Raw genomic sequence first — 12,519 nt, 5'->3', positions numbered from 1 at the left:
ATTTCAGCAAAATCAAAAATACCACTCTGCCTGACTCTTAATATTTTCTTAATATTTAATAAGTAATTTTGTATGTTAATCTGTCTATTTTCCTTTTTAATGAATTAAGGCTATCGAATTCTCAAAAAAAAAAAAAAAAAACTAAAAAAATAATTTTAAAACAATGGTTTCTCAAAAGGTACCAAGCTTTGAATTTCTTTTGCTTGATATAAGTCTCAATAGCCTGCATTGGCCCTATTTTTTCTCTTTTTCCCTTTTTTTTACCTAAGCCCTCTCAAAATGAGCTATCTTAAGTTAATTAGTTTCCAAGGCTAATACCGTGGAATAAAATTCTTCCACTTTGTATTCATATGAATGTTGTATTGATGCAATAAACACAGTTTTCTAAAAGCTTTGATCTTGATCACTGTCTTTCAAAATGGGATGAACATTTTCGGATTATAAAAATTCCTCTTGCAACTTGCAGAAGAAGCTCTTCCGCTTACTTTAGGGAGTTCAAATATCACAAACATACAATAAACACCATTTTCTCATGAATGTTGTTGTTGTTATTCATTTATGTGACACTAGAGCTGCACAATGGGCTATTGGCGACGGTCTGGGAAACATCCCTGAAGATGATCCGAAGACATGCCATCACAATTTTGATCCTCTTCAGAGGGGATGGCACCCCTGCTTCGGTAGCCCGACGACCTGCACGCTAAGTCGAGCCCTTTACGGTAGAACAGTTTAACGAGGACCCATACCGCACACCCTCGGTCCCTACGCAGGCTGATCCAAGTGGTCACCCACGCTAACACTGACCGTAGCCAGTGATGCTTGACTTCGGTGATCTGCTGGGAACCGTGTCATGGCGATCAGTCCACTGCGGGACTCTTATGAATGTAATCATATTAAAATGAGGCAGTATATTCACTTTTTAACGTTTCCAAGTCACTTACAACAGTTAGAAACTCTTAGACTTACTTTCATTCAAATGTCATATTGAACGCTATTTTCTTATGTGTGTGATAGTTATGTTTAAGAATGAGGCAGTATTTTCCCTTCTGAAGTTTATAAAAGACGTTTAGTAGGCAGAAACTCTTCTGCTAACTTTAGTTAGCACAAATGTCTTACCTATACTTCGAAAACTATTTTTCTAAGTATGTAACCATTTCAAAATGAGGCAGTAATTTTACTTCTCAAAGTTTTAAAGGTGCTTGTAGTAAGAAAACTCTTCCTCTTACTTTAATCAGTTTAAATTCCATTTAGGTACGCTGAATATCATTTTTGAATGCATGCGATCGATGTTTTTTAAAAAGAAATGACAGTTTTATTTCTCTAAAAGTTTCTGAGACACTTGTAATAGGAAGAAATTATTCAGCTAACTTAAAGTTGGTGCAAATGTTTTATTGATATATTGAACGCAGTTTTCCTTTGTGTGTGATTGCGATACTTAAAAATGAGGCAGTAGTTTTACTTATAAAAGTTTCCAAGGTACTTGTAGTGAGAAAAACTCTTCTTTTTACTTTAATCAGTTTAAATTCTTTTAGGTACAATTAATACCATTTCTGAATGAATGTGATCGATGTATTGTAAAAAGAAATGATATTTATATTTCTCTAAAAGTTTCTGAGACACTTGTAATAGGAAGAAACTATTCAGCTAACTTAAAGTTAGTGCAAATATCTTATAGATGAATTGGACGCCATTTTCTTTTACATGTGATAGGGATATTTCAAATAGAGTCAGTAGTTTTGCTTTAAAATCTCCAAGGCTCTAGCTGTAGGAAGAAGCTCTTGGCCTTGCTTTAATTGGTTTAAATAAAACGATGCAAAAGTACTTATTAGTTATGATCATAATCTTTCTATATAAGTTAGCAAATCTGGTTTGTAAAATATTTCAAAGTTCATGCAATGTGATAAAATTACATAATAAATTTAAAGCAGAATGTGACCGAATTTTTTTCCAAATATATTATTTTTATTTTTATTCTTATTTATTGACTAGGCTCGTATATATGAGTTTCTTGTGAAATTAAACCAAACCAGTATATATATCTATTTTTATATCTATTTATAAATGAACGAGAATAAAACAATGGGAAATTTTATTAAAAACTAAGTGAAGTTTCAGGAGTACTTCATAAATTTTCTGAAGCCTATTAAATCAGCAAGTATTTTTCTAACAAAATTTTAACTACTGAAATATTTATAAGAAAGTAACATAAATTAGATATATTTCAGTTTAAAAATATGATGTTTCTTAGATAAAAATCTACCATAGCTTACGTATTAAACTCCAGGTTGACTTTATCCATTTGAATAATATTTAAAACAATGAGAGCAAGAAAAACGTGATTTTTGTTACAATTAATATAAACTCTGAACTTAATCAAAATGAAGATATTATGCCTCAATGTTGACGGGGAAAAACGAATATTTATTAGTAACATGAACATTTAGATCAGATATTTAAAATAAATTCTGTCATAAGTAATCTCCATAAATTAGATTTGCGATGCTAACTTAAATACTTTAATTCACAAATGTATTTTTTTTTTCCATTTTCGTGCAAGCGAAAATTTTTGTGAAATATAATCTCATCATATTTAAAAAGTTGAATCTCAGTTTTTGAAGCAAAAAAATATTACAATGTAATTTGATGTAGGGAACGTATTTCATGTAGCCAATTTTCCTGTGCTAATAGCAACTTAGTGAAGTCTTAGATCACATCATTAGATCATGCATTGATAGAGAAGTCTTGGATCATTTAAAATCACGTGCGCATTGATGATAAATTTCCCCTTTACTTATCCTTAATAAAATTTCATGATACATTTAAGCGTTTAAATAAATTAATCTCAAAGCTCGTATTTTTAAGTTGAACTCCCTAAAAATGTTTTTAAAGATAATCTTAAACAGCATTTTTAATGTTGGCTTGATTCATTGGTTAAATTTCCACGTGGAGAAAAAAAATTCTGGTAAAATTTCCACAATAGTAGTAAAATTATAAATTGGTAGTAACATTTCTGGTAAAGAACCATAATTCTTCTCTTAAGAACCAAGCTGTATTTAAACCATTCATTTGGTAATTTTTCCGTTCACATAAGACGACTTACCGGAAACTCTAGTTTTCAAAATAAAAGGCGTTATTACTTCACATTTAGTAAAAAATACAAAACAGAAAATTAAATTTATCCTAAAAAATGGTTCCTCTAAGGTATCTTAATAAAATTATCAAATAGATTCCGATAGTTATTTCGTCTCTTATGCGAAATTTTTGTTCGAAGCATATACCAGGAAACTGGTTCGTGATATTTGAGATTCCATTTTTTATAGTGTGTATGTCTGTCTGTAAGAGGCAGCTATTACTATCATAAATCTTTTTTTTTTCTCAGTTTGATTTTGTGACCACTATTGTGTACGTTCTGGCTCCAACCAGTGCTATGCTCGGTCACAAGTGTACATCAGAGCTGTTAAATTGTTATTTTATTCGTAATATAAGCTAATGTCCATATCAATTTTTTTTAAATCTGACCAAAAGCTCTGGAGATAACTGACCGAATCTTGAATTTCTCTTAATTTTAAACACCAGTGTACAATTGAGTGCATAAGAAGAGAAAATAATTTAAATCTTGGATGCACTGTTAAAGTATAAAATTTCAAAAAAATATGTGAAAAAAATTGCAAATATTCTAAAAATTAAATTTTATTCCTGTAGAAGGCTTTAAATCTCAAAAATATTTTGTGGTGTATAAAAATATTTTTTTATAAAAACCGTTATTTTTATTTCTTGTTATGATAAGCTATGAAAATTATCACGTAACAACAATTGAGTATAATTGAAAAAAAATGGTTGATGTATCAGGTGTGCTCTCAAAATGATGGATTTATTTCGTGATTAACAATTATTTTCCCAGAATGAAAAGAAGGACTGAAACAAGTTATCAACCATATCAGTTTAACAGCAATTGAGCATTATACGCATTTCAAGTGCAGAAGTCTTAGTTCATTGCCTACAGGAATGACATAATACCAAAAATTAAGATCCATTGTAGATAATCATTATTTTAGAATAATTGAGCGTTAATGTATCAATTTGTTTTTCTTTCAAAAGTATATTGTTGACAATGGATTGGTAATTATTAATGCTACACAAAGCATTCACCAAAATCGTCATCCGTGTTGTGATATCAATTTAGCAAGTTGAATAATAATGACTGATGTGGTTTATGTGAATAAACTTTTTTTTTCTTTTAACCATTAGTTATTTCAGTCCTTTTTAGGAAGTGAGAGTGCACTTTTTGTGAGAGTGCATCATAAACTCAATATAAATGTGACATAAGCTATTTTTAAGTTTTTCTTTCTTTCCAATTTTGTAATTGACAGCACGTATCAAGCATTCGGTTTAAATTGTAGCCTTTTGCATTAATTTAACTGTTCGTAATGTCTAGAATAAAGTGTTAATTTGCTTAAAAACCTATTAATTAATTTATTTGTATTAAATATTTTAGTTTCATGAAGTATTTCAGTAAATACAGGTAGTGTAATTTCTTTTTTTTTCATGGAATCTCACGTAATTTTAGTACTTTTTCTTATAAAACAAATAGATTCAAGTTCGAAAGTAATTACTTTCAAGATCAAGAAAAAAAAATGATAGTTTCTTTAAATGTATATAAATCAATTTATTTGCCTTCAGCATAATATAAACATGTATCTCAGAATGCTTTTTTCGTTGGAATTTCCCATTAATTAATGCTTTTTCTGGCATTCTCTACTTTTACAAATAAAACTAACAATTTTAAAATTGGGCAAAATTTTTAGTTGATTTCACGCCATTTAGGATTAACGGAATATTATTGTAAAATTGCAACTTGGGCTCCAGAGTTACGGTTTCAACGATAATCATTTAGATCCCAAACATTGTATCAAATTTAATTATCCGATATTTAAATTAAAGTCACTGTTCCTAAAATAAGTGAGTTGCATAAGTCGCTTTTGAAAAGCAAACGGATTAATGATGCAAATTTTTCCTACTAATGCTTAATCACATTCAATACAATTTTGGAATCTTTAAAGCAATTGACCGCCAATCAAGGCAAGCATATCACAACTCCTAGCTTTCTCTAGTGGAGCGATTGGTCACATTAAAAACAGTTATACACCGAATAAAAATAGCGAATATTGGCCCATTACTAACCTGATATCAATTGATAACGTTGCAATCATTTTATTACAAATTCTTTAATAGGGGCAACCACATTCGATTGAGTTTTGATTTCTTCTGATGGTGAGGTTAGATGTAAGGCAATCATGCTATGCGCCTAATTAAGATACAGAACATTGGCACACTATTATCCTGGAACAGAAGATCTATTTACCATTACTCATTTTAGTTTCTATAATATGGTGACTATGGTCCTATGATATGGCCCTACATTTCTTTAGGGGGAATTATTTTAAAAGTGTACCTGAAAAAGTTATTGATCTGAAGCAAATTATATTATTGATTTGAGGCAAGAAATCCCTTATAACTTTGCTATCATTGATTGGATGATGTTATTATATGTGAGAGCTTTATTGATTTCCGTTTTAATGTGCTTTATTAATTTGATTGTGAACGTCAATTCTTAATGCAAAAGCGCTTCAATGCCCTTTTAATATTGAACCATAGTATCATTCACAATTGCTACAAACTTAATACGTTGTCAAGTTTAATCATATTATAAGCAGATTAAATTTGATTACACAATTGATTCTGCTGCTCAAATTGAATGGGAAACTGGTCTAAATTGGCTTTTGTATGGTTAAAGTCGTATAGTTGAAATTGTATGGTTAAATTAATAGTTAAAGGTATTATATGGTTAAATTATTATTTTTATTGGTACTTTGGTTCAAAACACCGATAATGTTAATATGATTCAAACTTAAACCAATTTTTCTAAGAATGTTCGAACTTTTTTTTTTCTTGTTAAAAAGTTGGCCTATATATTTGAATACTTTAATAAGTATGATAAATTTATTTAATGATTTAGTTTCACTTTAAAATCTAAAATTATTAAGAGACTTTGTTACCATCTAGTCTAACAATAATTTGAGTTCTATTTATAGGCATGTTTAATAAAATGAATACGCTTTACTAACTTATTTATATATTTAATATGCCTCATGCATTTTACTGTTTTTATAATAATTTCCACCGCTGAACTATTTATAGCTTGAATTACTTATCAGGGATTCTTTTTCTTTTTAAAGAAACATGCACTTTTGGAGTTATTATGCCTTAGTTTTACTTCATCCTTATCAGTTTCATGCATCGATTTGCATTTTTAAAACCAGCACGCCTACGGGTATAAATCTTTCGTTTATTGTTATGATTTACGGGGGCTGTAAAAAGTATGCCTCACGCACCCTGATAAATTTATTGTTTCACCTTTTTAAACCCTTTTTTTTATTCAGAAAAAAATTTTTTTTTTGTCTAGAAGAATCTTTTTAGATTGCATAAATTATTATGGAGGTAATGCTTTAGGCATTGTCTTAAAAGAAAGTACAGATTCGTTTTGGAAAGGTTACCCAAAATGTGGTGAGGGTGTCTAATAAGGAAAAGCTTCACTTTTCTTTTATTCATTTATTTATTTATTTTCCATTGTTTGGCTTGCAAGTTTTGTTTGATAATAAATGGGAAAAAAACAATCAAAATTGAAGTTTTAACAATTTCTTTCTAAAACATAACGTAAAAATTCATACATTGATTAAAATATGTAAAAAAAATGCACACAGTAAAAATTCCTGATCAAATTACTGTATGAAGTACAAAATCCATTTTAATCATAAAATATTATATTGTAATTTTTACAGTAATATTTATTTAATTACAGTGGTTCAGTAATTTACTGTAATTATTACTGTAAAAATTAAGGCTTTCAGATTTTTTGTTTCGTAAAATCTCCCGGTAAAATTGATTTTACGGTAAAAAGTCCCAGCACCCTGAGTGCAGGTACTTTTCACCGGAATTTTTTACAGTGTAGAATGAAAATTCATTTGCAAGAGAATACCCAAATTGTGAGTTCTTTGAGAATAAATTATTACATACATGAAATTTTTTTATTAACTGCAACATTACAAAATATCCTCAAGTATGTGAGCAAATAAAGCTGATTAATTTCCTTAAAATAGAGACTGGAAAACATAAACAGGCAATGATTCTCTGAAATCCTGATTTTCCATTTCTTCTATGAATTTGCCATTGAAATCTCAACTTTTCTCTGGAAAAAATTAATTCATAATTATTAAAAGATGAATATAAATAAGCAAACAAATAAAGAATGGGAAAAAAATGTATGTTTCAAATTATTAACGTTGTTTGTGCAGATTCTTAGAATCTTTGTAAAGCTTGAAATTGAAGAAATATGTACATGGGAGTTCGCAAATTAATTTTAAAATTAGAAGCAACACAAACTTTGTCAAAATATGATGAATTATTTTCGAGGTTGATCTAAACAAAGAAGGGAATAGAATAAGCAAAAACAAGTTTAATTGTCAAATCGAACTGAAATGGGTTTGCAATTTATTATGCAAAAAAGTAAGATTTTTATGAATTAAAAAGATTTTGATGAATTAAATTCATTTTTGTGAGCGTGATCACCCTTGATAATCATTCGTCAAAATAATTCGTTATTTTGACGAAAAAAAGTTAGCTACTCTCTTATTAATTTGTAGTTTAATAAACTAGTTAAATAATATTATCGTGTAAAATAATTGTTCTTAAATTTGATTTCACTATGGCTCAACTCCGCAGCTTGTTCAACTTGAACTAATGAGCATTTCGATTTAATACCGTATTAAGTTTTCAGCACATTTACACACTTTTCAAAGTACCAATACTATGAATCAAAGTTAACCCAATTTTTCTCAAAATGTATTGGTAAATCACATTTTATTTCCTTAATTTCGATTTTTTTTTAACTTTATTTTTATTATCAAAAATTGATGTTACTCCTTCGGTAAATATTTATATTTCAAGGTATTAAAAATAACTATTTTTAAAAGTATTTGAAGAAATTTAAACTTTAGTTGCATGAAATACTGTAAAAAATTTTTTTGTGTATAGTTGCCACTTTGTTTGGTTGCGAGCTTGATGAGCTAAACTAAAATCTTTCATTGTGTATGTAGACACATTTTTCATTTACTTTTTAACTATTATAGTTTTATTTATTAATTCAATTTTTGTTTGTGTTTTTATTGACAACACACATTTTTATGCGCATTAGAATCGATTTTTATGCAGATCATTGCAAAATCATTTCGCTTAAAAAGCAAGTGCATTTTCTGTAATATAATTACACTAATTATTGTTATTTTGTCAATTTTATCGAAATTTTTGAATTATAGTAGCAGTTCTGTACTTTAAAATGTATTTAGCTAACCTCATCAAAAAAATGGTGGCAACTGTACACCAACATTTTTCACAGTGAAGAAAAACTGCTGGGTAACACTAATTTATCGAATAAAACGTTTTAAAAAAAATTTAGAGTAGATGAATCGTTTTTAGATTAGTAAATTTTGGTAACTTAGTAAAATTAGTTTTATTAGAATCAAATAGGATGTCATATCTAAATACTATTTTTATTGATTTAACTGTAGTTAAAATAAAAGAAACTGATTACCATAGTGTCCAACAGAATTTTACAACCACTTTTAAAGCGTATCTTTACATTTTAGATCGACCAGTAATAAGCAGAATCACGAAAAAAATTTGAAAGATAATTTTCTTGTTTTCCAACCAAAAGCAGATTAAATGTATTTTTTTTAAATTGATATTTTTTATTATTTTTTTATCATCCTTCCAATGATTACTTTTCATCAGTATCAATTATTTTTCTAAAAGTAACTCAAAAATGAGACACAGTATCTTAATCCGTAAGAGGTCCCTAATAAGGTAATTACAAAAGGTTATTATCTAAAAGTACCTCAAGAATACTGAAAGAAAACAATTTGATTGGTTTATGGAAAGACATTAGAGACACAGTATCCAAATCTGTAAGAGGTCTATAATAAGGTTATTACATCTTTATAAAGATCAAGACAAAAACTGGTAAGAAAATAAATTTCATTCTAGCTTAATTTCTTGAAGAATTTCCACACTATAATATTTAAATATTATGTCACTATATGTTTTTTTAAAAATTTAATTAGAGTTATGCATTTTATATCAGGACATTTCTGGTTACAATATTCGTCAAAATTTTTATTTGAGTTATAAATTTGAAACAAAATGCATGGTTTTCAACTCATATAAAATTTAAATATTATGTCTCTTTGCAAGACATTTCTAACGCATTAGTCACGTTAATATTATGTAACCTTTAAATTTTATGTTGAACTGATATAATGATATAATTTGTAAACATCTTTTACAGGTTATCAGTGGAATATTTTGCTGTCACCTTAATTGAGAAATATTCAAGACGTAAATTTTTGGATGAGCGAATTTTTTAATTCTTCATGAAATTGCTCTGGTAACAAGAACCGAAGAATTGCAATTGTTTAAGACTCAACAAAGTAGATCGTCTTTTGAAGAAAAAAGAAAAGAAAAAGTTTTTTTCAATTTTAAACCTGTCAAATAACTTAAAAAATAGATTGTCTTTTGAAATAAAAAATAAAAAAAAGTTTTTTTTTTTTTACTTTATTTTAAACCTGTCAAATAACTCAATAAAATGGATAGTCTTTTGAAGAAGAAAAAAAAAGTTTTTTTCATTTTAAACCCTTTAAATAACTTAACCAAATAGATAGTCTTTTGAATTAAAAAGGGAAAAAAAGGGTTTCATTTTTATTTTATCTTAAACCTGTCAAATAACTCAATAAAATGGATAGTCTTTTGAAGAAAAAGTTTTTTTTCCATTTTATTTCAAACCAGTGATGCTTAGAGTGTTTCTCTAAAAAATGTTTATTTTGCGTTTTATACATCAAATTTTAAAAAATTGTTTTGCATTAAATTTAATAAGCGAGATATCTGTGAAGTATCTTATTATCATGAAAACAAAGTTATTTTTAGTCGCAAGTCTCTACGTAAAGTTTCCTTCCTGCTTCTTAAACTTTAGTGGATTTTCTAACTTGTTGAAATTTTAAGGTATGTCCCACTGAAATAAAGCAGCCTTGATTGTGCACAGTAACTTGTCAAATGTATATTTAAAAGGAGTAACTTATTTCCTACCCACCTGTACTAATATATATATATATATATATATATATATATATATATATATATATATATATATATATATATATATATATATATATATATATATATATATATATATATATATATATATATATATATATATATATATATATATATATATATATATATATATATATATATATATATATATATATATATATACACTCCATAATAAAGCCAATGCTGTTAATATATACGTCATATTTATTCATGGGTCAGCAATATATGATATTGAATACCATTTACAGATCACTAGAAGACAATAAGACAACGACAGTAATATAGAGCAGTGAAGGCTCAGGAGATAGAGCTATCGCCTTCCAATGAGGTGAACCAGATTCGAATCCCAGCAATAGCTAGTCCATACGAATGCCGCATCGGGCTTGCACCAACCACAGTACTGAAGTAAAAATATCCTCAGTGGTCGACGGATCATGGGTTAGAGTCACCTTGAGGTCAGGCTAATCATGGAAGGTTTTCATGGTTTTCCACTCCATGTAAGGCAAATGTGGGTCAGTTCCATCGAAAAATTCTGAACGGAGGCAAATTTCTCCCAATACTTGATCCAGGAGTTCCCTCGTGTTCTGTATTGGGTTCAAAATTACAAGGCTACAGAGGTGAACATCAGTAGTCGTAAGCCCAAAAAGAATTTTGTCGCCTGTTCAACGACGGTTATAAAATAAAATAAGAAAACTATAAAAATAACCGTAATATAAGCCTTTGATTCCGGCCCTGACTGAACAAGCCTATCATTGGCATATACAGTCTAACGGAAGTTACGAACGTTTTCTTGGAAAATGAGATCAGAAAAAAGGCGGGTCACTCCATGACATGCACCATATTATCCTAAAGCCCTTTCCAGTGAGGTATTCGCAAAGTTAATGGGAGCATTATGCTGCTGAAAAATCCAACATGGCCAATCAATTCTCTCTGCGAATGGCAATGAATGGTTTTCTAGTATATTTTTTTAATCGGTAGCTTTCATGCGACATTAGAGTAGCTGTACATTAGTAGTAAAGTAACTGCAAATTAGAACAGATTTTTTATGACATGCCAATAAAGCGCAATGCTGTTTAGCCCATGCAAATGTTTTTCTTTTCAACTCATCTTTGCTTGTTGATAGTTTTCAACATTTAAGTCGCAAGTTGCTTGAACCATCAAATCAATAAAGAAAAGTAGACGATGAAAGAATGAATTTCTCCACTCCTGATGGAGGTTCATTAATTGTGAGAAGGCTTTGTCAATGGTGGTAAACTTAATATGTCTATTTCTCCAGATCACACAAAACCTTCCAATTATACGACGCTCATTTAATGCCATTTGACGAGAGAATTGGTTGCCCAAGTTCGTTTTTTCAAATGGACAACGCTTTTATTCGCATTGCAAAATTTTCAGGCGAGTGAATTTTCGATAAGAGGGTGCATGTCATAGCTTATCTTTTCTCCTTATCTCAATCTCACAGAATACGTGCGAGGCTATCTTTAATAAAACAGTATATTTTACAGCAGGCAGCTTCATCTTTCTTCGATGTTACTGCCCTCCGGGGCTAAATAGCAACACCTTGTTGTACCGATTTTTCTTACATCAAAAAAAAAAAACAAAAAAAATTAGTAGCGATAAGGTAATATTTGTTCATTAGAAAATTGCATTACTCCTCATTTTGATTATTACGTTTTGCATAAAAAAATACAAAGTAAACATTGAGCAAAAGTACAACGTTTTCTAGCACTAATTACAAACATGGGCACAGGCTTTACTTATCATCTCTATCTTTAAAAATTCAAGGTAGTTATATTTCTTTGCAACACTGATGTTTTCAACAGAAGATTAAAATGTTATGCTTCATACTATACCCACATTTTTCCAAATTAGGTTTAATTCAGGTACAAAAAGGATATTACAAAAGTAAAATTAAAAAGATTATTTTTTATAAGAAAAACTTTAAACTACTGATGAAAATCAGATTGCTAGCTAGTAATCAGATCATTAAAAATTAATATTCTCCTCTCTCTATCATTATAACGCACACTAAACTGATATATGAAGTGTATATTGGTACAGATTCTGCATTCCAATATAAAGCTTAAATTGTTAGACAAAGTTTGATAAAATAATTTTACTTACTATATTTTAATTTTATCGGCTTACAAATTTAGGAACCAGTCTCAGTTTTGGAATGCAATAAGATGAATCCAAATTTATCTATCAGCAATTTTAAATCCCATTTAAATCAAAAATCAAATAATTAAATTAAAAGTTATTCATCACAATTTGTTTGCAATTTTTTTCAAAAATCAG

The 12,519-nt window shown here is 28.7% G+C and overlaps 2 long non-coding RNA genes across 2 annotated transcripts in view; one reads left to right on the top strand and one right to left on the bottom strand.

Moving 5' to 3' along the window:
• The window catches only part of LOC122269372 (uncharacterized), a 67,682-nt gene extending 58,105 nt beyond the window's left edge, over window positions 1–9,577 (top strand). The window contains exon 3 of the long non-coding RNA XR_006225150.3: window positions 9,401–9,577. This is a non-coding gene — a long non-coding RNA (uncharacterized LOC122269372). The remainder of the gene's footprint in view (window positions 1–9,400) is intronic.
• The window catches only part of LOC122269371 (uncharacterized), a 38,524-nt gene continuing 33,071 nt past the window's right edge, over window positions 7,067–12,519 (bottom strand). The window contains exon 2 of the long non-coding RNA XR_006225149.3: window positions 7,067–7,246. This is a non-coding gene — a long non-coding RNA (uncharacterized LOC122269371). The remainder of the gene's footprint in view (window positions 7,247–12,519) is intronic.

This window comes from Parasteatoda tepidariorum, chromosome 11 (assembly GCF_982258835.1).
Source record: "Parasteatoda tepidariorum strain Cologne lab strain chromosome 11, Ptep-v5.0, whole genome shotgun sequence".
Classification (NCBI taxonomy): domain Eukaryota; kingdom Metazoa; phylum Arthropoda; class Arachnida; order Araneae; family Theridiidae; genus Parasteatoda; species Parasteatoda tepidariorum.
The sequence above is the reverse complement of the archived record's forward strand: the minus strand, read 5'-3'. Positions and strand labels throughout refer to the sequence as shown.